This window comes from Euprymna scolopes, chromosome 9 (assembly GCF_053919585.1).
Source record: "Euprymna scolopes isolate OS-2025 chromosome 9, ASM5391958v1, whole genome shotgun sequence".
Classification (NCBI taxonomy): domain Eukaryota; kingdom Metazoa; phylum Mollusca; class Cephalopoda; order Sepiida; family Sepiolidae; genus Euprymna; species Euprymna scolopes.
The window spans coordinates 84967306-84988729 of record NC_136490.1 but is presented as its reverse complement, the minus strand read 5'-3'; the positions used below and the strand labels follow the sequence as shown (position 1 = coordinate 84988729).

The window sequence follows — 21424 nt, the reverse complement described above, 5'->3', positions numbered from 1 at the left end:
ATCTATCTTTACAATATGGACCGAAACATCTATCTTTACTTGTGGCGATTTCGAATCCCTTTGCTATATGTACACATATCATTACTAACCCGAAGATCCAATCGAAATTCCTATATGGGTTTTACATTCTTTTGTGGTTCTTTGTAATAGAGCAAAACTTGTAATCAGCTTTACCCTTTGCTTTAATCACCTTCAGGTGAATCAACTTGGGTGCACATTATTTGGGGGTTGACATGCTGTGGATTCACATTGTAGCACAGTCGATAAGACACAAAGCTTTTTGTCTTCTCCAAAGGATGCCTTCTGTGCACCTGGTGTTTGTTCATGCCAACACTGTTCGTTTTGCAATTACTTCATTTCTGTTTACCTTTGGGAAGATGATGGCACAAATAGAGAGAGAGAGGGGGGAGGGGGGAGCGTGCTTGACAGAGATATGGCATGGGTCGTATGTCTTGATCATTTCTGCTCAGATTTTAGGGAGTGAACATTCAGAGGAAAAGGGGTAGGCAGGAATTTACGTCACATTATCATAAGATGAAGTCATCAAAGCACATCCAATGATCTAAAAGCAAGATTAAAAAGGGTTGACTAATTGAATTCTATGATTCTTCAAAATGACTGGACAATAATTCTTATTCATCCAACAAATTCTCAGTTTTCAACACAGTTTTGCAAAATGACCTATTTCACTATTCCACACTTCATCTCCATGCACGACCTCTTCTCTACCTTTTATATAGTTTTCTTATTAAAACTTCCACCTCCTCTTTCTAGTCCTTTATATTCACTAGTCACTGATATTCTATCGAATCGTTCTATTCTAACAGACCACTCAATCATCTTTAATGAGCTAATCACGTGATAACAAATGAATAAATGTATGTATTGAAACTTAATGAATCCATATAAATTCACTTATCACACTCCTGGGTGGTGGTGGTAATAGTAGTATATAAACACAATGTCTGTGTGATCTATAGAAAAACGGTCAGAGAATCTGCATAAATCTAAAAGTGTATTCGTATGTAAAATTAGCTGAGAAAGATAATAGAAGTATTCTCGATCTCTAACTGCAAAACTAAGGGTGCTATAGAGTATATTATGTTGGGGGAGGTGCAGTTTCCCTATCATAATTTAGAAAGAAAATATTGAAATTTCAATGTATTCTTTCAGTTCAGCATTTTCTTTAAAAAAATCATTTAACTTTTCATCATACTAGGGAGGGGGAATGTGGTAAGAAACTTTGTGAACCTAAAAGAATTGATCTAATATAAATAGTATAAATATAGACAGATTTAAGGAAGCATTTAAAAGCCGAAAGAATTAGAATATTCACAAGAGATAACAAAAAATGTCTTCATTAATAAATATTATAGTATATATATATATATATATATATATATAATTATTAAATACCTACAAATACTAGTGTTTCATCCTTTTGGTAATCATCAGTGCAGGGTGTCATGATTAACACCAGTCGATAGATTCGAACCTGGTGACAGAAGCCATCCCTGGCTTTATTAGCAAGAACCTAATCCATTCGGCTACGATTAACTGCAAGAAATGCTGTTGAATTTAAACATTTATTTTTTTAATGTTTTTTAGCATCTGTCAGTGATCTAATCATTATATGATGATCTGAGCATAAGAGCTAAATTGACCGATTTTTATTTAAACTGAAAGTGCTCAACGATAAGAAACGAGTTTCTTAAAAGGGCTGACATAATTATTTACTATAATAATTATTAATTACCTACAGACATTAGTGTTTCATCTTTTCAGGAATCATTAATGCATGGTTTCATGATTAACACCAGTCGATAGATTTGAACACAGCGACAGAAGCCATTCCTGGCTTCATTAGCAAGGACCTAATCCATTTGGCTACTGTTAACTACAAGAAATGCTGTTGAATTTAAACATTTATTTTTTAATGCTTTTTTACGTCTGTCAGAGTGATCTGATCATTATATGATGATCTGTGCATAAGAGCTAAATTAACTAATTCAACTGAAAGTGTTCATAATATATATATATATGAGATACTGGAAATAAGATTAAGCTTTCAAATGTTATAATTCAGAAGTTTACAAAAGTTATATACCAAGAAAATATATTTGGATTGAGTAAAACAATAATAAAGTGTTTCGGAATGAAATCTGGAATATTTTCTAAATAATTATTACTATGTATGTGTGTGCATGTGTGTGTATTTATATCATAAATATAAATTTTACTAGCACAAGGTATTTCCAATAGCTCTATAGTTTAAGACTAGAGCTGCAATAAAAATATTTTAATATATAAACTATAAATATACAGGAACAAAATTCTTGCACATCAACAAGAAAAATCAGTCTCTTTTTCTTTTTTTTTTTAGAAGTATTGAGGATAGTTTCATCAAGAAATACTTCATAAAAAAATAGCAGCATTCATCTGTTGACTGATTTCCCTCGAAAGAGAAAGTGTCCAGGGAATATGAAATTTACAAGAGGTCTCCATACATTGCGAGCTTCATACATAGTGAACCCTATAGATATCTTGGTGGTAGGTTGAAACAATTGTATGCTGCAAATAAAAAACTGATTTTTTTATTTATTTTATGAATCATATCAAATATAATTAAAATTCTTATGAATCACAAATATATATATAAATATATTATAAATACTTATATATACACACACATACACATGCATAGATATAAATATATACATACAAATACACATATACAAATGTATATGTATGCAAATATATCCACACATATAAAAAAAATATGAATATAACCAAAATATATAATGTACACACACATATATAGCTTGAACAAACTGATAAGATATTTTTTTAAAAGTGAAAATACATAAAAATAGATAATATACATATATACACCATTGTTCTATTTTTATTTCATTCAAAAATTCATAAATTGTGATATATCAGTTCAGTGAAAAAAATTCATAAACTTTGACATATCTGTTAAGGAATTTTTGCATAGCTAAAAATAATAAGTCTCTTTACTTCTATATGATCCTTATGGATCATATAGAAGTAGTTTTATAATCTTGCTCTCTGATTTGTATATGTGTTTATGAACGTATTATGTTTATTACAAACTAGCTGACGGTTTCCCAGAGTTATCCAGGAAAGTAAATTAACTCATGTGACCAATTTTGAACTACTGAATTATGATTGTTCAGCACAAACACAGACCCCACAATGTAAAACAGCAACTATAAAAGTATAGTCTTGGAGCACCAGGATTTCAAAGTAATATAATTAGCTTTAACTTCATCAACCAGTTGCTTATTGATTATATGTACCACTTTTAGGAGCTAGAATTATTCTATATCCTACTAAGCTTTAATATGGATTAAATAAAGGGTTCCATTCAAAATTCCATATAAATTCTCGAATTCAACACGATGTAATGAAGAACGTTGGAGGTTACATCATGTTGAAATGTTGTGAGAATAACATCCAACATGAAAACAGTAATCCAAAGAATACAAATTATAAATCTTCATCTAAAAAATTCTGAAACAAAATAAATCACATAATTTGATATAACTCTCTCCCTATAATTTTTATTTTGCTTAGCATCAAATTTTAGACTTTCTAAAGAAAATTTGAAAAAATTACTTGTTCAGTATTTAGCAGAAAAATTGAGTTTTTGAAGTTGCTTTATTTACTTTATTGTTAAGTTGGTGATTAATGGAAATAACCAAACCTTTTCAAAATTTAAACCAGAAAGATCATTTTATGTCAATTTCTAGAAAAATGAACACACTTTTAAAAATTAGAACAGTAATTTTTTTTTTTTATGTGTGTGTTTTTTTAATGATCTTATAAATTGTTTTTAAGAGTTTTTTTAAACAACCATTTTCAAAGGATTAACAAATCCTTTAGAAACTCCAGAAGGATCAGCTTTGGTTAAATTTGCATAACAAATTGAACACTTAATGATCATCCCACTAAAAACTGAATAAATCTTTCTTAAAAATACAATTTATAATCTGACAATGTGGTGTTTAATTGAGAATAATCCTAAGATTTTACTTGTAATAGTATACATATTACTTATTTAATAAAATTATTTTCAAACATTTTTAGTTATGTAGACAAAAATGTAAAAATAAAATTATTACAGAAAATGACTTATAAATTCGATAAGAAATTATAATTTTGGTAATGTTATTCAAAACGAAATTTTTTATTAAAGAAAAAACATTTACAAATATACATTGATGTTTCTATGTGCCGTTTTAGCTTTGAAATATAATCAGAAAAGAAAAATATATTTCAACTGAAAACCAACAGCTGCAGCACATAAATGACTACTTTATAAGGAATTTTGCAATGTAAGTGATACAATCATTTATTATTAAAATGTTCTAAATAAAATAAGTCTAAAAAAGCAAATTAAATATTTAAGAAAAAAAATAACAATAAAATCAAATCAAATAAAAACAGTCAAATCAAATAAAAAAATGAAATTCTAGATATGTTAAGATATGATGGACTCTAAAGCAATTAGATTTGTCCATTTTAAAGAAGAAAAGGAAATGAAAAGGAAATAAATTCATAAAAACCTGTTTAGCAATCGATGCATACAGTTTGTGCCAAGTGTGTTAAGAGAAGGAACTAGGAAAATCCCCCATTCATTTTGGAGCATTCAAAAATACTAACAGAGGAAAAAAGTGGGGAAAGTTCCAGTAATCATAACAGTTGTATTGATTTATTTCTAAAAATAGACAGGCTTTTCCCAGTCTCTGCTGAAAGAGTACTGTCGTTTACGTGACCAATGGTGGATGCCCCATTGATTGGTGTGATCAAACCCACAGACAGATGAGTAGGTTTTCTTCATATGCAGTGTGTGTGTGTGTGTGTGTGTGTGTGTGTGTGTGTGTGTGTGTGTGTGTTTGTGTAGAAGAGAAAATAAAGAGTAGAGCAAGCACGGTCAACGATCTCCACCAGCAATAATAATAATACAAACTTTACTGGAGAGCTAAAAGATTACGTAGACAGACAGAGCAAATATAGAAGAATGGTTGATGCAATTCGTATCATTTCAAATGAGTGTATAAAGAATTTAAATGCAAATACAAACTGGTATGAAACAAAAATGAAAAACAATTTCCAAGCTGGTTTTTTTATTAGACGAAAAGTAGAACATCTGTCTTGAAAATCGGATATGGCTTCATTTATCCTGAACCTTGTAGGCATTTTTTTTTTTATTAATTATATATGCATAAAATATTCTTAGTTTTCTTATGGGAATGTCTAATTTGTGTTTCTATATTTCTATATGAATCACTGGGGAAAAAAGCTTAGTAATACCTACTCATATTTACTAAAATCATTTTCTTTGCAGATTTTATCCTTTCAATGTCTCTTTCACAAATATACCTTCTTCAGATTCTCTTTTACTTTCTGTAGAAACCTAGAATGTCAGAAGGAGAAATTAATATTCACAAGTTAAAAATCCATTAACATCCATTAAAGGCTAATCTTGTAATATACATTTACAACATTTCCACAATAATGTATAAAAATTGAGCAGTGCCAATTCATCAACAATATTAATAAAAATAAACATTTCATTTTAAAAATATTATTATTAACCTACTCGTGTCCTGGCATTGCCTGAGAATGTAGATAAAGTCATGAAATTTCATTTTGAAAATTAGGATTAACCGTTTTCAGCAACAAAATGTATTCATTAACCTCCCCCCCCATTCTCTTTCACTTTTCTTTCTTTTTTTGAGTTGGTAAATAAAAGGAAGAATTATTTAATTTAGAAGACATAAGATGTAATAAATGTACATTTTCTGAAAAAACTTTAAATGGGTTATTAAAAAAAATTACGGGAATTGCTCATGACAAGGCGTGAAGCCACTTAATGTAACGACCTAACAAGAATGAAAGACGATTATCGCAATGAGAGAAGAAGATAATTTATGTAGAAGAGAAAATAAAGAGTAGAGCAAGCATGATCAACAATTTCTACCAGCAAGAAGAAGAAGAATTCTGATTTCATTTATGAACGTCTCTCTGGAAAGGGATGGGATTCCAAACCAAGAGCTTCAAAGATCAAGGGTTTTCCTAAGGATGTTGGTGGTATCCATAATTGCAGAGGTTTGAAGGCCGCCTAAAACATTGGGGATTTGTGTTTTTTTTAATTGTCCTTCCAGACAACTTGATACTACTCCTAGTGTACCAACTACGACCGGGATTATTTGTGTTTTAACCCCGTGTATACGCCTTATCTCCAAGGTCAATGGAGCATAATTGCTCCATTTCTCATTCTCCTTCTCTCTCACATTCCTGTCCCAGGGTACTGAGAAGTCTACAATCTGCCAGTTTTTTGAGACCTTGTCAATGACGACCAAATCCGGACGATTATGTTCCAATTGCTTGGTCGTTATGACACTTTTGTCCCACTATACCTCTACCTTGCCATCCTCACTTGTTCTCACTTCATCAGGCACCTTCTCAAACCATTTTTCAGCACACTTCACCTCAACCCTCTTACACACCTCCCAATATATCCGGAGTTCCATGCGATCGTGTCTTTTGCGGTACTCTCTCTGGGCCAGTTCACTACACCCGGCTGCAAGGTGCGCAATTGACTCTGAGGTCTTACCACAAATCCGGCATTCTGCAGCAACTTCCTCTCCTAGGACCACTTTTTTTAACAATCGTGTTCCTAATGCCTGCACAAACAAAAGCTTCAGTACTCTTAGTCAGATACCCAGCTCTAAGCCATTGCCATGATCTTTCATCAGCCACTTCTGCTATATCCTGGAAGAACCTTCCATGCATTTTCTTCCTAGCCAGTTCCTCTGCCCTTTCTCTATCCATACGTTTCACATAATCAGATTTGGTCTCACATACCTCCACTTCATTGGCCACAACCTTAAGCATCCACTCCTCACTTCTAACCACATACTCCTTCAATGACATCTCCTCGGTTCTAACACAATCTTTTACACTTTTCAATCCTCTCCCACCGTCTTTCCTCTTTTGATACAGCCTTGCTACACTACTTCAAATGTGAAATATACCAAACATTGCTAAAACTTTTCTTGTATTGATATCCATGGTATGCAAATCCTTGTCAGATCATTCTAAAATTCCCACACTGTATCTCAAAACACTGACTGCCCATGCATTCACCGCTTTCATTAGCTTTCCTCCATACAATTCCGACTTTGCAATTAGTTTCACTCTTCTAAGATACTCCTTCCTGACTTTTTTCTTCATTTCTCTGTTCATGATGCCTACACCCTCCAACACTCCCAAATACTTATATCCTGTATCTTCTATTTCTTTCATGATTTCTCCATTTGGCAGCACTATTCCATTTGAATGAACCTTTACTCCTCTTTTTATCACCAGCACCGCACATTTACTAATCCCAAACTCTATCCCAATGTCTTCTGAGTATGTCTCCACAAGTTCTACCAGTCTCTCCATTTCCTTTTCATTTCTACCGAATATTTTCAAATCATCCATAAACAGTAGATGGTTGAGGTGTCTGTCACCAGATCCAAAGTTATACCCCAGTTTTTCTCTCTTCAAGAGGATGCTCAGTGGCATCATTATCATTACAAAAAGAAGTGGCAATAACGAATCTCCTTGAAATATCCCACGTTTAATACCAACCTGCCCCATCTCCTCTCTGCTGTCAGCACCGTTTTCCATTGAGCCATACTTGTTTCCAAAAGCCCTACCACATTCTCAGCAACGTTCATCATCAATAGTGTTTCATGTATCCATGAATGAGGAACCATGTCATAAGCCTTTCTGTAATCGATCCATGCTACGCTCAGATTCCTCTTCTTCTTCGCATCCTGCATTATTGCTTTATCAATTAGTAGTTGCTCTTTAGTACCTCTCGAGCCTTTCCAGCATCCCTTTTGTTCGTCAGGAAAAACACCATTACTCTCTAGATGTTCATAAATTTTCTCCGCAAATATTCCAGTCAACAGTTTCCACATCAATGGCAGACATGTAATTGGTCTATAATTATTGGCATCTGTTCCTTTTGCAAGATCTTTCCTAATTAGTGTTGTTCTTCCCTTCACAAGCCAATCAGGGACATCTACCGACTCTACAACCCTTTGCAGAGCAGCAGCTATAGGTGGATAAAGGCATAGAAACTGTTTAAACCAGAAGCCCATCACTCCATCTGGACCAGGTGCCTTCCAAGTTTGTCATCCTTTGTATGCCAGCCTTAACGTCATCGATGTTTATCTCAACGTTCTTCATCTGCTGCATTTCTAATAGCCTTTCTCTGTCCTCTCCTAACCAGCTAGCCTTCTCATTATATCGCCCTTCGACAGACCAAATCCTACTCCAGAACTTCCTGGCATCTTTTGCATTTAGAGTGTTGTTATTTCCCACTTGTTTACTACCATTTAATTCTTTATACAGCTGAGACTGATTGTTCCGGAAAAGGTTGTTCTGCCGAAATGCAACACTTTTTCCAACAAAGTTCCTAATTTCCATACCACCAGTGTGGACCTTCTCTTTCAACATTGTTAGAACGTTCATCGTTCCTTTTTCTAGAAATCTATCCCTCCTTTCAAGCTCGTCCTTGGCTTTCTGTCCTAGTTTAACTCCTTTTCTTATTTCTTCGATTCTACTAATGTCTTTCTGCCACCGTTTAATACTTTCTTCGAGCCGCCTCTGCCAGTGTGGCCTTCTATCCTTCATTTCTCCCTTTTTCTTCTGTAATAAACCAAGATGATTCGCAATAACGTATGACGCTGCATACAGAAGCCTGTTAAGTTCTGTAATCGATATGTTCTTTCTTATGATGTTGTGAATTACTCCTTGAATTATTTTCACTTCGTTTTTCACCTTCCACCTATCACTACTCTTGATACTTGGAATCTCTATGATATCGTCTCTAAGAAGAACCTCTCTTAACTTCTGAAGTACTTCTTTTCCTACAGAAGTCAAAGTTCGAACTTCATCACCACTTCTCCATACATCTGCTTTTTTCACTGTTTCCATTGTCTCAGAGTCAATGATCTCATCTGCCTTGGATCCTTCAAACTCTTTCTCATTACTTCCCCTAACCATAAAATTCCATATCTCCTCAGTTGTCCGCCTCCCATCATCGCTTACATTTCCCTTCTGCACTTCCACTCTCTCAGTTCTTTCATCAGAGCTAGTTTCATCAATTTTACTTTCGTTATTCATTTCATTCCTAATCATCCATTCAATCTCTCCTCTTGCAATCACTGAAAGTAGGTTGTTATATTTAATTTGTTTTAACTGGGATACCACACTCGCGACACTTCTAGGTCCCCCTCCTCTCGATTCTCATTCTTCCTTCATTTTTCGGATATATCCACCAGATTTGGTACTTCCACTTCTTACAAAGCATTCCCACAGTACTCTTCTTTCCTCATCCGTCCACGTTTTTTTTACATTTCCTGTTCTAACTCCCTTCGTGTCTTGGGACCCTCTCTGGCAATTCTCACTCACCCTATATCCAGCCACATCCTCAGAATTTCGAACAGTTGTATGATGACGCCAGGACCCTGTTGACCAGTGGGATACCTACCTGACGTGAGACCATCACAAGATGTTCTAGCCTCATTCACGTCGTTATTTTCAATATTTTGATTTGACATTCTCCCATAAATGGGGTTAGTGAATTTAAGGTTACACCACCACCGATAGTTTTATCGAGACATTATCTCTAGGAGGGTTCCCCACCAAGGTTAAAGATCCCCTCCCGACCTTTTCTTCCATTACCACCAACAACAACAATAGAAATAAAATCTACAATGATAATGGCAACACTAATATTGGTAGCAAAAACAACAATAGCAATGACAGAAAAAAACAACACCTACCATTACAGCTACAGTAATAATAAAAACATACCAGCACTACTACCACCACCACCACTACTACTACTAGTAATAATATTAGTGATAATAGTAATAACCAATAAAGTAAATTTTGTTTTTTGTTAAATAATGATAATAATGATAATAATAAAAATGAAAAAAAAATGATAATAATAAGTAGAAGAACAATAATAATAATAATAATAATAATAATAATAATAATAATTTCAGGTTTTTTTTGTTTTTTTTTTTAACTCCTCTGCCGATGTTGCTTTTGGCCAGAAAAATGTAAACAAAAACAGAAACATAAAACATCCAAACATGTGAAAGACAATTCCTCGTTTAACCGTGAATTCAAGTTTTAAATTCTAATTTCAGTTAGAAACGCTTCTTTTTTTCTTTTTTTCCCCCCCTCTGCTATTTTTTAAAACTCCGCCGCTGATGTTGCTGACGACCGGAAAAATGTACACAAAAACAGAAACATAAAACATCCGAACATGTGTAAGACAATTCCTTGTTTAACCATGAATTTCAAGTTCAAATTAAAATTTCGGTTAGAAACGCTTACTTGTTTCGTTTGCTATGTTTTTAAACTTTGCCGCTGATGTCACTTTTGGCCGGAAAAAAATGTACACAAAGACAGAAACATAAAACATCCGAACATGTGTAAGGCAATTCCTTGTTTAATCATGAATTTCAAGTTCAAATTACAATTTCGGTTAGAAACTCTATTTGTTGTTGTAGTAGTAGTAGTAGTAGTAGTAGTAGTAGTAGTACAAACCTTAGTCTTCAAAAGATTAAAAGTAGAGGGAAATGTCAACAGGAAAAGTGTTCCTAAGGTTCTTGGAAATAAGCTACTGGAATAAGAAGCTGTATAACAATAAAGTATGAAAATATCGAATTGATGGACACCACTAGATTAACGAGCCAGAACAAAAGAAGCAGGGAGTAGATCAGGCAATTTTGAATATGTCATAATAGTATTTATAGAAAAGATTGAGATTAGCAAAATCACATTTGTGAGAGAGAAGTTGCAGAGAAGTAGATGGGGTGGGGTCAATTAAATTTCAGATACATTTCTTCACCTTATCAAGAACTCTCAAATGGGACAGAGATTCACCATCCCAAATATGACAACACTACTCCATATATGGTCTGATAGTAGATTCGTAGAAATAGAGAATAGCCTCAGGTGTGAGAAAGTGTTTAGAATGATACACAGAGCTTACTTTACGAAAAAAAAACAGAAAAAGCAATGGATCTAATATATGTACTCCAAGAAAGACCAAGAATTTTCATAGTCAATTTTTTTCTGCAAGAGCAGAGCCATCCATGAGAATCTCAGGAAGAAAACCTACGATTGAAGGACACAAGCTGAATCTTAATGGGAATAAATGAAACAAACCATTTTGTACTCCAATCTACAACTGAACCCAAATCAACTTTTAGATTAGCTGCATATTTTAACTGATCCAAGGGAGATGGGTGAGAAGCAACACCAGAATAGAGAATGGTATCATCAGCATAAATATTAATTTTCTGAACAATATTCTCAAGAAGAACATTGATATAGACAAGAAACAGTTGGGCATAGAATACAGCTCTGCAGAACACTAGCATTCATAGGAAAAGAGAATGAAGAGACACGATTTTAGAGTTGCTTGTAAACTTTGACCAGAAAGGAAAGAATTAATAATGTCAAAAACTTTACCACCAATACCATAACCTCAAAGTTTATGTAGAAGACCAGAATGCCATACTCTGTCAAACTTTCGAAATGTTGAGTGCAGTGGCCCTACCCTCTTCTGAATGAGCCATAAACCGACAGATCTGTTCAATTACAACTGTTAAAAGATCAGCAGTTGAACGAAAACCAAGCCATATTGAATATCACTAAAAAGGCCCAGATTTTCCAGAAAAATCAACAAGCTAGCCATTGATTAACCATTCAAAATCTTTGCTAATAACAGGGCAGAGACTAACAGGACAATACTTTGTTAGGTCAGACAGATCACCAGGATTTTTAAAGATAGAGACAACAGAGGACTCTTTCCAACCATAAAGGAAACATGATTTTGATGAATAGAGATTGAATAATTTTGAGGGGATAAAAGAATATTCAGAAGCGAAGACAACAGGAATCGAATCAAAAGCCTTAAACTGGTCAAGATCAGAAAGAACCCTAGCAACCATCTTTGGAGTGATAATTATAAAATAAAGAAACTTATCAGTTTTCAAAGGAAAATCAGAAAGACCAGCACCAGAATCATTAATAGAAAAATTGTCAACAAAAAGACAAACAAAAAGATCAGTTTTATCCTTAGAAGATGAAATGATGTGAAGACCATTAAATAAAGGAGGAAGAAAAGACTTGCCATTAATAACCACACTGTTATAGATTTTTAAAAATTACGAAAACCAACCTTTTGAAATGAGATCACAAATCCTTTGAGAGTAACCGAGATAGAGTCATGATATAAAGTAATAAAAGAGTGCTCAAAATATTAGATGGAACAGATGTGTTTACAAGTAATGTTGCTTGGAAGAAACAACTTATTTGTCTTTTGTTGTTATGTTGCATACAAGGTAAAGCAGATGTGGTTGTCATAATAGTAATAATACAGTAAGTGGTCTGATAATTGATATATGTCAGGTAATCCAAAGTGCTTAATATTCTTTACAGAGCAGGTATGTTAAAAGTGGTAATTGCCCATGTTTTGATATACTATTTTATACAAAAAAATCTATTCAATGTTCCCTGGGGATTATTATTAAAATTATTATATCTGGTAAGGTGCATATAGTAATAAACGAGTGCTCAATATTCTAGATAGAGCAAGTATGCTTATATGCTGCTTTGCCTGGGAAAGAACATTATCACCATGTTTCGTTATACCTTTTATACAAGAAAATCTATTTGGCGTTGCTCAGTAATATAGTAATATTAAATTATTACATTACATTGAATGGGAATCGTAATAGTAATATTGCTGTATTACCTATGAAAAGTAGTATAAAGAAGAGTGCTCAATATCCTAGATGGAGCAAGTGTGTTAAGACATAGCATTGTCTGGGAAGAAACACTTCTTTGTCTTATGTTATGATGTTGTATAGTAGAAAAAGTAGACTGTATTGCCCGGGCATCAAGATTAACAAAATACTTATATTTGGTAAGTGATATCAGGTAATGCAAAGTGCTCAATATCCTGGGTAGAACAGATAAAGCAGCATTGCCTGGGAAAAACAATATCACTGTTTTATTATACTATTTTATATAACAAAATCTACTCGGTATGTTTGGGAGTCATAATAATATTAATGCATTATCATCTCTGTTAAGTTGCATATAGTAATAGAAGAGTGCTCAATATCCTAAATAGAGCAGGTGCATTTAAACACAGCGTTACCTGAACGAAATAACTTTTTTCTTTCTTATTATTATGTTGTACACCAAACGAATTAACACGTTGTAGCCCAGTATCAATATGAGCAACAATTCCGTATCATTTTTTTTTTTTTTTTTTTTTTACACGGTGGTCACCACTTATCAAGGCCCGGAAGCCACTCAGGGATAAGGGTTATTGCAAGTACAGTATGTTAGTGTGGAGATTTGAAAGTGTTTACTTAAGGGGGCGATTCATTAGGAATTTGTTAACGTTGGACTTGAAGACATCCAAATTGTAGTCCAGTGGGAAGCAGGCAGACGGAATAGAGTTCCATAGGCGTGCAGTTCTAAGAAAGAAGCTTTGTTCATGGAATCCGCATTTTGATTTAGGCACAGATAAAGAGTGGGGGAAATTTTTCACAGTGGATTCAGCTAGACGAGTGTTTTTCGTGAAAGATTGGTGAGAGGGGACCAGAGATTGGAGTTCAGACGAGCACTTGCCATAGAAATAACGATAAAACAAGGATAGGCTCGCAACGTCTCTTCTGTGGGAGAGAGGTTGCAGGGTAGAGAAAAGGGCATCTCCCACTAAGCCACAAAGTCGATTTTGTACTCTGTCAAGGCAGGATAGGCTGTTTTTAGCAGCTCCTACCCAGATATGGCAGCAGTATTCCATCCTTGGACATACTTGGCTTTTATATAGATAGACGTACTTGGCTTTTATATAGATAGAATATCATATATCAGATAAGTGCTATATGTTAGCCAATCCAAAGTATTCAATATCATGGAGAGAGTAGGTATGTTTAATAATCATGTTGCATAGAAAATACAACATCACTATGTTTTGTTATACTATTTTACACAAGAAAATCTATTCAGCGATGCCTGAGATAGTAATAATACATTATGATATCTGGTAATTAGTAAATAGTAATCAATGTGTGCTCAATATCTTAGATAGAGCAATTGTGTTTAAACGGAGCATGTCATGAAAGAAAGACTTTGTTATATTTTAATACTAGCAGTTCAGCCCGGCTTTGTTCGGGCCCTATGTACTGTTCATAACTTGCCCTACGTGTGAACACACTTTATGTAAGATTTCAAATGTTTAGATGAAAAATTTGTCTGAGTAATTTTGTAGAGACTGCAGAGGTCAATTTTTTTTAAATTTGACTCCTTAACATGTATTATTTTAGTCTCAAATCTAAATACAAAGTTTTACCCATGTCCAAGTTACCTTCATCTAAAATTTCAAATCTTTATATCCAAAATTAGCGGAGGAATTTGGAAGAATCTGCAAAGGTCAACTCTTTCAACGTTGACCTTTTGGTAGTAAATTTTCGCCCCAAAACTAATTAAAATGCTTGCCGCATGTCTGAATACCTGTTACGTATAAATTTCAAATGTTTAGACCCAAAATTGGATGAGTAGTTTGTTAAACACCACAAATGTAAAATCTTTTTAACTTTGACCCCGTTTGAAGTTCAAATTTTCGACCCAAACCGATCAAAAAGCTTACCCTATCTCTGAATACTCTTTATGTAAAATTTCAAATGTTTAGATCAGAAATGGGCTGAGTAATTTGGTAGAGACCACAGAGATCAAATTTTTAAAACTTTGGCCCCAATTTTAACCCTTCAGCATTTATTTTTTGGGGCTCAAATCAAATTAAAAAGTTTTATCCATGTCCAAGTAACCTACATTTAAAATTTCAAGCGTTTAGACCCAAAATTGGCAGAGGAGTTTGGTAGAGTTTTTAAAGATCAAATCGTTGAACTTTAACCACTTAACAAGCAAATTTCTGTCCGAAAACCAATTAAAAAGATTTTCCCAAATCTCAAATCTCTAGATCGAAATTTGACAGAGTTATTTGGTAGGGAAATGTACACACACACAGATATTTTCACTTTTATATATAGATGATGCACGTATATACTAGACGAAGTACATGGTGTTTCCCATAAGCCAAAAAGGGAATAATAAAGTATCAGATATGGTAAAGAGTATAAGTTAGTCAAAATATTGTCAGTGGCCAATTTCCTGGATAGAGCAAGCATGTTTTAAAGGCTGCGTAACCCGAGAAAAACAATGTTACTGTGTTTTGTTATTTGCTCAATATCTTCTGAATAGCAAGTGTGTTCAAATGAAACTTAATTTCTTCTTTTTGTTTTATATGATGTAAGCAACGACAGGTAGTCCTGTTAGTCCACATATAAACAGTTGCTATCAATAGAAGAATCTAGATTAGATTTTTAAAAAAAACAAGAATATGAGAAGCTTTGCAAAATTGACAAGACTGAACATTGGGAAATTTCATCTTGAGACCTTGAGACTTTAGTATAGGAAATAATAAGGTGATTGTTGTGAGGTTTAGTAGAAGGCATGATAATGGAAAGGGAGAGAAATGTAGAATCACACAAAAACAATCCAAGCCTGAAAGAGACCCCACCACCAGAATCCAATCCCTTAGACTCCAAAGAAGCCTTTCAAGAATCCAATAGGGAAGGAAGCGAGTTACCAGGCTGGCCAACAACAACTCTATCCCTAAACTGGTTATAGAGCTGACCAGAAAGCAGTGTTTTACCATAACATCACTCTTCAACAAAGGCAAATGATTTTCACCCCAAAAGGTAAGACACCAGTTATATATTTTAAGAGTTTTAGTGTCAAGAGTGAAGAGAAACTATGCAATATAATGGGAAAGAATTATTTTCTGTGTTCGCTTGCTGTTACTAAGGAATTAGTTTATTAGTTTATTAAATAAAATATGAATTAGATGTTATTGACCGATTTCAAGGAGGAAAGAAGAAGAGCGATAGGGAGAGAGAGTGATATGTGGTGAACTTGCAAGACAATTCAACATTTCTAATGAAAGTTAGACTTCACCTGCATCACCTAAAATATACAAACTGAGCAAGTGGGTTTTGCAAACACTGTTGGAGATTCGCAAGGGACAACAAGTAGCGGCCTACGTAGCACTGCTTTCTCACCACTGTACTAAATCACGTGCTTAACAGTGATGAAAAGTGGGTTCTATAAGAACTCCCAACTGTTTCAGACATTAGTTGTCTACTTAGCACTGCAAAACTGTTTATGCACCCACGCAAGATTATACTTTGTGTTTGATTAACAGATCATCAATAATGAATTGCTACCAATGAGCCAAACAGTCACTGGAGTGCGATAATCACAACAATTAAAGCATATGAACAGGCAATGTGCCAGAAGGAGACAGCACTAGTGAATTGCAAAGGTGTGCTTTTCCTTCATGACAATGCCAGGCAACATGTCACAGGAGTGGTCAGGCATACCATACAACAACTTGAATAATAGACTTTGTGCAATCCACCTAATTCATCTGACCTTGCGCTATCTGATTACCATATATTCCACTCCCTGGATAATTATATTTGTGGGAAATCCTTCACTGATGAAGTAGATTTGTGATAAACCTTCACGGGCTTCTTTACGTCCCAAACCCCAAAGTTTTACCATAACAGAATTTAACAGCTGGAGACATATTGGCAGACGGTGCTGGATGCCGATGGTGATTACTTCAGAGACTAAATATAAGTTACACATATTGTGAAGGGTTTTCTATTTTTCCTTTAAAAACAGACAGCATTTTTTAAATTACCTTGTATAATGTAAAGTAAATCTAAAATGGTGATAATTAACAAAACAAAATAATGTACCGGATAAAATTAGTTAGTTTTTAAAGTTATCCTTAGTCTTTTGGACCCACTATAGAAATATGGGGTGTCAAAATCCTTTTCAAACAAGGAGAGGAAAATTCATTGGTAAGTCATATGGAAGTAGTAAAAATCAAGAACCTTGATTGGCTAGAAGCAAAAGTAGACACTGTTTACCTATAAAAACAATCTTAAAATGCAAATTTATGCAATGATTTCCTTATTGTTGATGTTGCTTACTTTCAATGGTAAAGGACTTTAATGTATATTTAGTCAAGAATGAATTCAAATTTTACAACCTAAACTGAAGCATAATACTTATGATACTCATTGTAGAACATTGAATATCTGTATCAAAACCTACCAATTCATTGATAATAAGCAGGTACGTTAATAATGTATGTAATATTGCAATGATCCATTCATTAAATTGTACATTTTATCATCTGACACTGATGTTTGATTCTGCTCAGCCATCATCATTTTTTCTTATATAGTTTTTGTGCTGATCAAAGTGCTAACTTCATAAATTAAATAAACTTTGATATTTTCAAAGTTATATGAGAAACATACACTGCTACTATTCTAGAGTTTCATGCAATATCTGGTTATGACCAGACTGAAAAGTTCAACATGAAATTGTTTGTCAAATGAAACAATAAAAGCAATACAGCCCTATTATGACATACTATTCAAAAACATATTCAAAATAGACAACTAACAATGACACAAATAATTCAGTATGAAAATGAAATTCTGCCTTGAAAATTAAAATTATAAGAATTATACTCGAATGATGTGAAAACAGTCCAGAAACAATCCTAAATTTTCTTCCCCAACAGTATATGTACAGACAAAAAGACAGACATCCGATAGTAATAATAACCAACTTTGAACATCTGAAGCTAATATAATGTTGTGAAAAGACCCGACTTCCTTCGGTTAAGATGAAACATAGTTACAAGTGTAGTTCTAGGCAGTTCGGCTCGAACATCCACAAAAATCCTGTAACACAGTTTCAGTCACTTTCACAAAGACAGGGTTGATATGATGCTGGATACAGCAGTTGATGATCCTTTCTCTCTTTTTTCTTCAGCTGAAAAAGATCATTCAACTTGGTTGTTTTTCCTTAAGTTCACTTGCAAATAATAATAATTGACGCTGACTCTAGTTGCAGTTTTTGAAAAAAATTAATTATTCACAAAAGAGAAAAATAAAATAATTATGTACAGTTTTTCACAGGAGAATTAAAAATGAACAGAATAAAAATGTAGATTGCAACTTTATTTTTTCGGTAGTTACAATAGCCGATGAACAGGGCCTTGGTCTTGTTTCCAACAACCAATTACCATCAATTGGTCCAAAGACGATTGCTTCCGTGTGGGGCGGTGGACAGTCTCCCTCTGACTCCAAAAATTGAGTTCAAAACTGATTTTCTTTGCTCTACAGTGTCTTATATATGAAGGAGCGGCGGGAGGGTGCGTCAGAGCAAATACAAGTTTTCCATCTTGCCAACCCCCACTCACTAAGTCATACCTTGGTTCGCCCTGATTGGATAATCAGCCACCTCCCCCATACATTTCAATCAGGTAACTTTTCACAGAACAAAGGTTCTCATCGAAGATTTTCTTATGCACCAGGCATCTTCAGTCCTTGATCCCACTCCCGAGTTAAACTCCAGCCTAAACAATCGGCTAAATATCTTAATACAGCAATATGGTTTCATATTTTCGACTTTGTTTTTTCTGTTACAAGAAAATTTATTTCACATCAGCGACCACGCCATCTCTCTTTCTGGCAGAGTTACCTGTTGTCATCCAGGACTTGCCATTAAAATAAAAATGCTCTAATTCAATTTTCGCTGGTCCCCTTTTGGGGTAATTTTCAACCATAGCTCTAATTCCTTAACCCCTCCTTTAGCTGATTGGGTCACACTAATATATTGGTTCTTGCAAATGTAAAATGGTTGTAGTAGTGAACAGTGCTTTTTTCTGCAAAAAAGATGCATGTGTGAAAATTTGATAATCAAATGAAGAAAAAGATGATTTGAAAATTGACATAACAGTGGTGGTGGTGGTGGTGGTGGTGAGAATGAATGAATAGATATTTCTGTCAAGTACACTTTAAAGACAAGTCTTACTTGTAAATTGGTAACGGTTTGTTTTATGTTGATCGCCAATAGTGTGGGCATATATAATGACATTTTAAGTCTTTCATTAAGTATCATGAGCAAAATATGCTTGCATATACTACATCAACTGAGCTTTCATTGGCTTGTACATTGCATATGGTAGAAACCAAAAAGAATGTATAATAGCTAAAAAGGCTTGACCAATCAGATAATTTGTCAGATGAAACAGCTGATCTTTTAGGTAGCAAAACAAAAAATCAACATGTGACAGGCATCGTCAGATTAGTAAAAAAAAAAAAAGAATTTTAACATGGTTTGTGAAAAATAATATCCAACTGTTGTTAGTGATTTTCCCTTTAGCAAGAAACCATAGCAGTTTTTACAATACTTGTGTAAAATTGTAACTAATATAATTTACAAAATGTGACAGCATAATGTATATAACCATAGGGTTTATAGAATTTTTATATCAATTCATTTTAAGGCAAATTGGTCCAATTTGATTCATATGCCGTATGTGTGTATTGAAATATGTCATTGAATACATTTTTGATCCTTAAATTTTCCAACCAAACCAGTGATTCTTAACATGAAAAACATGAACTTTAGAAAGAGGTCCATTTCAGTTCAGTATAAAGTGTCAGTTTCTTCAAATTACTGCATCTTGAATCAAATAGTTTCCTACTTACGTTCTGATTTTACATGAAGCGGTTTACATTTTATCTCAGCTTAGATCCACATATTTATGTGAAGCTGCATTTGCCATATTCGATCAAGATGTCAAGATCCACTACAGAAACAAGCTGAACATTGAAAATAAACCAACTTATGTTGAGTACGCTCTGTCATTCAACAGCACATTCAAAATCTTGTAACTTAAAGCTATCATGTAGCTAATTCATATTCAATAAATAAAAATTTGATAAAAAAAAATCAGTGTCACATATCTCACTTTTTTGTATAATGTGCCTTATTCATATTCAATAATAAATCTAAAAACAGATTTTATATTTTACTTAAAATCTGAGAGACAATTTAATTTACAGGTACAAAGGGAACAAAGGCATAATTAAAATGTGGTATTAAAAAAGTTCCCCATTTAAAATGGATAAACCCTTGAAAAGACTATTATTCTCATCTTGGGTGTTATCAGCACAATGTTTCGGTCGCTGCAACTTGCGACCTTCTTTGGGTGTTGAGAACATGATTCTTTTCCTATTAAGGAAAAAGAGAGTTGGCTCTGTATTACCCTACATATTTTAATGACACTGAATACATATTAAAATATTCCTTGGTTCTGAGATTCAATTTTTTTTTTAAATTCTGCTTTAATTTTTCTCCTTAACTTTAACTGAATAAATCACCATTTTCTAACACATGTATTTCTTTTGCCCTCACTGGTGTGATGATATGTAACCATTACTTCCCCTTAGGTAACTCTCACAAAAATGGAGTTCCTGAAAAAAACCGAGGCTACCAAAGGACAAGACCTGTTAACTGAAAAATGTTGCACAAAAAAAGGCAAACTAAGTCTGTCGTGTAGTCAGACTGCCAATAATCTCCATTCTATGCAATTCTGATTTGCTGTATCTGTGTAGATGTTTTTATGCAGAATATGAAATGTGCTATTTTTTAGCTATGATGTTCAATTTAAATGTAACGTTACACATATTTTGTGTGTTAAAATATTAGATGAAAGTTCATACTAGTTACAAAAAGCAGTCACTATTATTTTAGCATATTTCATATTCTGCAGGAGTACCCATTTGTGAAGTAATATAATTATAAAGTTTTTTTTTGTTTTTGTTTTTAACCATGCGAAATTCCCTTAACCCAATATTCCCTTATTCTGATGTTGTCATAGCTGCCACTGCCAACAAAGAATAAAGTAAATATTGTAAAACTAAATAAAACTGTTGATGCATTTTTCTTTATAATAAAAACAAATTTGTTGGATGAAATTGTTAGTTGAAAATCTTAAGAGAAAAAAATGCAGTATGTCAAGTCCAGTCTGTAAATACATCCAAGCAGAATAATTAAGATAATTTTTTCAAACTTAGGCATTGTTTTATAAAAAAAATAATTGAATAAAAAGACTGAGTAGGATTGTAATGATAATAATCATTACTGAAACTTCAATAAAAAATATATGTTTTATGATTATGGCTAAAAACCAGAAGATATTTTTAGTTTAGCTTAATAAAATAATAATCGTGAATCTGAAAATAGAACGAGTTTAAAGAGAATTGTTTTGGGGTGTAAAGCAAAAATTACTTTGTTCAGAAAGAAAATATTAATTATTGTTTTCACCAGCTTTTGAATATTCTTTTTTGTTTTTTGT

At 33.5% G+C, this 21424-nt stretch overlaps 1 protein-coding gene across 8 annotated transcripts in view; it reads right to left on the bottom strand.

Annotated features, from left to right (window-relative positions):
* Nucleotides 1-21424, bottom strand: part of LOC145284745 (diacylglycerol kinase beta-like) — a 616369-nt gene that overhangs the window by 504238 nt on the left and 90707 nt on the right. The window lies entirely within an intron of this gene.